The following is a 4,958-nucleotide window of genomic DNA, read 5'->3' as shown; positions in this document are numbered from 1 at the left end:
GGCTCTGTCTCAGAAAAAAAAAAAAAAAAAAAAGAAAAGAGTTCATCATTTGTCTCTCCCAGCACTTGGCTAAATGCAGGCTAATCAAGAACAGATGAAACATTTGGAACTCCAGATAAAGTGATTTATCTCAAACTGGGGAGTCTTCACAGCCATTACTTTGACACCTTTCCATCTTGATGCTCTCTGAAGGCTTCTAGGACTGCCCACTAATCCCCAACGCCATACTCTCCCTTCTCCACCCCATTCTCCATTGAACCTACAGACCACACTCATCTTTAAGCAGCTTTTAAGAATTCAGGCTCACCACGTGTTCCTCTGACTTACTATTTATAGATGTTAAACAGGCAGAAGGAAGAAAGCATGGTCTAAGACAGGCATCCTCAAACTATGGCCCACGGGCCACATGCAACCCACCTAGGACATTTATCTGGCCCGCCAGGTGTTTTTGCTGCCGCTGCCTGTCCTGCTTAGCAGCTGACTCGTCCTGGGGCCCGCAGTCCGGCCCTCCAATGGTCTGAGGGACAGTGAACTGGCCCCCTGTTTAAAAAGTTTGAGGACCCCGGTCTAAGAGAACAGTAAGGCTAGAGCTCATTCCCTCTTCACAGAGCTACTCTCAAAATACAACTCACAACTTTACCTATATAACCTCTAACACCCCTCTTGACCTCCTGAAAACTGTTAACTTCCCAGGTTAAGAAAGAGCGTTTAATATTATTCTCAGGATGTAATTTTAAACATCTTTCCTCAAACATATAAAATGTTTTAAAGAAAAACCTCATTTTTCCAAATCCCACACCACACGGTAATTTTCATCCTAACAAGGTCGACTGTGGTTTCATTTCTTCTTTCCTCCATCATCAACAAACATATATTGGCTTTTTCGGAGTGCATTACGTACAAAGGTTAATTCTGTCTCTTGCACTACAATCCTGAACTCTTAAAATTACTGTCTACCTGTTTCCACCTATTTCTCAACTAGACCATACACACCTACCTGCGCAGTGCCTCTGTACTTTTACAGGTAAAAGCCTGCCATCCATTCTCTTTAAGATCTACTCTTCTGCATTTGTGAATGCCACATCTAATAACACAGGCAGATACCAAGTAGTACAACATATAAAATATTACTAGAAAGCCGTAAGTAAAACAAACATCGGATTTCTAACGATAACCTATGTGACTATACTGAGCAGTAAAGTGGAAAATTTTGCACCTTCTCAAAGTGGCAAATGCAATTTAAGCATTTACTCTAAAATAAAAACTTCCTCTGGACAGGTACAATGGATCACACATGTAATCCTAACACTGGGGGATTGATACAGGAGGATCACTCGAGGTTAGCAGACCACAGCCAACCTGAACAATATAATGAGACTTCCAACTCTACAAAAAAAAAGATACAAACGATTATAAGAAGCGACAGCATCTGCAAAGCGCTGGCCTATAGTTTTAAAGGTTCATATTCACATAGCTACAACTGTCTGAATTTTATTAATACCCTGTGAATTCAAAGATAAACTACTTTTACCTAGAAATGTATTTAATGACATGTTACTGGGTAAAACCACTGCACTGTTTTTTGTTAAATGTTAGAGATCTGACTCGGTGCCCATAGCACGGTGGTTACAGTGCCAGCCACATGCACCTAGGCTGGCAGGTTCAAGCCTGGCCTGGGCCCTGCCAAATAACAATGACAACTACAACCAAAAAACAGCGGGGTATTATGGCAAGCATCTGTAGTCCCAGCTACTTGGGAGCCTGAGGCAAGAGTTAGAGGTTGCCGCGAGCTGTAACGTCACCGCACTCTACTGTGAGGACAACATAGTGAGACTCTGTCTCAAAAAAAAAAAAAAGTTAGAGATCTGAGGTTCATATGAGAAATCCCAGGTAATAGCAAAGTGCTACCTTTTTCCACACGTTTCCACTTAGGACACCTTAAAATAGTATTCTTTTTGTTTTCGAAGTTTGGGCTAGGGCCAGGTTTGACAGGCCACCTCCAGTATATAGAGCCGGCACCCTACTCCTTTGAGCCACACGTGCCACCCTTTTTTTTTTTTTTTTGAGACAGAGTCTCATTTTATCACCCTTAGTTGAGTGCCATGGCATCACAGCTCAGAGCAACCTCAAACTCTTGGGCTTAAGCAATTCTTTTGCCTTAGCCTCCCAAGGAGCTGGGACTACAGGTGCCCGCCACAACACCTGGCTATTTTTTGGCTGTAGTTGTCATTGTTCTTTGGCAGGCCCAGGCTGGGCTTGAACCCACCAGCTCTGGTGTATGTGGCTGGCACTCTAGCCTTTGAGCTACAAGCACTGAGCCTTAAAATAGTATTCTTATCCGCAATGAAATCCCAAAAGAAGGTCTCACAGTTACTTGCCTTTTCCAAAGTAGTGCCTTAAGTACTAAATTCAGGCCTAGTATCTTAGGAAGATAAAAGACAAGAAAGTGAAACTCTGGGAGGCTGAGACAGGTGAATCACTTAAGCTGAGGACGAATCTGAGACTAACCTGAGCAAAATTGAGACCCTGGTCTCTGATAAAAATAGAAAAATTAGCCCGGCACTGTAACAGCCCATGACTGTAGTCCCAGCTACTCAGGAGGCTGAGGCAAGAGGATCACGTGAGTCCAAGAGTTTGAGGTTGCTATGAGCTATGATGCCACAGTACTCTATCCAGAGTGATAGAGACCTGTATGAAAAAAAAAAAGGCGCCCTTAGCTCAGTGGTTAGAATGCTAGCCCCATGCATCAGGGGTGACAGGCTCCAACCAGCCTGGGACTGCTAAAAAAAAAAAAGAAAAAAAGAAAAAAAAGAAAGTGATGTCTGTCCTTAGATGAAACACTTTCCTAAAGCTAACAGTTAAGAGTCATTTTTATTCATAAAGTCTTCTGACTACCTTAACTGAGAAATAAACTTTCAGAAATCAGAGCTATCCAAACAGCATAAGAACTGGCTAAAAGCACTGACTGGGCAATGGAATGTATTATAACTAATTACCCAGAAACCTTTCTTTGTAAAAGCTCTAAAATCAACCCTAAGGAAAATCACTGGGCTTTTAACAATGCAGTTAAGATTCAATGCCTATCTTTAGAGATTTTGAACATGTGTGCCAGGCACCACAGAATCAGGATGACCCAGCTAAAAGCAGCTGCAGTCTCCCGGCAAGACCTTCAGTGCTGATTTAGTTGTCTTAGCATGTAACTCTTGCTGTTAGACACCAATCTACCAACTTCACTGTTAGCAACTCATAGGGGTTATATTTTAAATTCAGTTTCCTAGAAGGTAATGAGTACATCCAGTAGTTCCTCAACCCAACAATGAAAATAAAATGAAACTGCATGTCACCAAGCACCTACTAGACGTCAAGAAGAAAATGACACGATTTCACATTATGTTTCATCCTCAAAAGACCCCTGTGAATTAACTTCCATTAACTCATTTTTACAAATGAGAAGAGCTCAGAGAGGATAAGTAACATATCAACTAAGTGGCAGGGCCAGAGTTGAACGTGAAGGCTGTCCAATTCCAGAGTACAAACTACAGTAGAACCTCTGTAAGCTGACCACCCAAGGAACTGTAACAAACTGTCAACATACAGTGGTGGTCAATGTAAAAAACTAGGCTTACTGCACTCACATGTACATGTACTTTACTTTCTTGTACATCTTTTATTAGAGAATATCATACAAAATCATACATGATCAAAATACAGTAAAATCATTCATGCAAATGTCATACAAAGTCAATGTATTTACTATTTTCTAATGGTTTAATTGCTCTTTCTGAAAAAAGAGTCTATCAATCTGTTTTTTATTCTTATTACAAACGTAAGTGGAGAAAGCACTCTCAACAATGGCTACACCACTCAGCATACCTGAGCATTTTTCCACAGCAAACGACTTCAACTACGTTATCAGATGCCTAACATCCTCTTCTTTACAGCCTCTGCAGTTTCTGTGTCATCATCACTTGCTTATTCCACTTTATCTGCTGCTACATGCACTTTTTATGCTGGTTGCACTTTGGTCAATATCATTTGGAAAATTGCTTCTGGGTCAGACTCATTACAGGTGGCCACCTCATCATCCAATAAAATGTAATCTTCAAAATCTACTCCTTCCAATTCTGCCAAGGGAGATGAACTGTCACATGGAGGCCAAACATCACACTTTGGGGTTGTGACAAATAACTTTCTTGAAACACTTCTGTATCATTTCTGGCTGAACTGTATTCCAAGCAGAGCCAATCCAAAGAACAGCATCCAGAGCATTAACTTATGCAGCAAGTGAAGTTGCTTCTATGGGTAGCCAGAGGTTTGTATTTTAGTAATGACCCACTGCAGGAGCCAGGCACAATAGTGCATTTTAAATATTTTGGTCAAGAGGTTGGGTTTTTGAGGTAGTGTTTACAGGCAAAATGTAAGTGTCAGTTTGCTAGATGATTCACTTACAGGGGACCAAGACAGTTGTCTACTGCCAGTAGAGTAGACTGGCGGTCTTGCTAACACCAAAATGTTCTGCCATCTTTCTTTGGCTCCTGCTTTCTAGAAAAGGTAGAAGAGCAAACTTTTCCTTCAGTGTCAGCTCTCAAAGTCCTTTCCTTTGGGTAACATCTTGATTAACTGTAAAATTTTTCAGTAACTACAGGATGTAGCTACAATTCAGACCAATCCTTCACATTGAAAAACTCTTCTGGCTCGGCACCTGTGGCTCAAGCGGCTAAGGCACCAGCCACATACACCTGGGCTGACAAGTTCGAATCCAGCCTGGTCCACCAAAAAACAACGAGGGCTGCAACCAAAAAATAGCCAGGCATTGTGGCGGGTGCCTGTATTCCCAGCTACTTGGGAGACGGAGGCAGGAGAATTGCTTGAGCCCAGGAGTGGGAGGTTGCTGTGAGCTGTGATGCCACAGTACTCTACCCAGGGTGACAGCTTGAGGCTCTGTCTCAAAAAAAAAA

At 41.9% G+C, this 4,958-nt stretch overlaps 1 protein-coding gene across 2 annotated transcripts in view; it reads right to left on the bottom strand.

The window, feature by feature from the left end:
* The window catches only part of NR1D2 (nuclear receptor subfamily 1 group D member 2), a 34,839-nt gene that overhangs the window by 22,921 nt on the left and 6,960 nt on the right, over positions 1-4,958 (bottom strand). The window contains exon 1 of one of the 2 annotated variants that reach the window (XM_023513767.1): positions 3,874-4,704. The exons of the other annotated variant lie outside the window; for it this stretch is intronic. The gene's annotated coding sequence lies outside the window, so the exon portion shown is untranslated. Of the gene's footprint in view, positions 1-3,873; positions 4,705-4,958 lie in introns of those variants that run through there. 2 annotated transcript variants of the gene reach the window in all.

This window comes from Otolemur garnettii, unplaced genomic scaffold (genome assembly GCF_000181295.1).
Source record: "Otolemur garnettii isolate 467f Iridium unplaced genomic scaffold, OtoGar3 scaffold00002, whole genome shotgun sequence".
NCBI lineage: Eukaryota > Metazoa > Chordata > Mammalia > Primates > Galagidae > Otolemur > Otolemur garnettii.
This window is presented reverse-complemented; position numbering and strand designations above follow the sequence as displayed.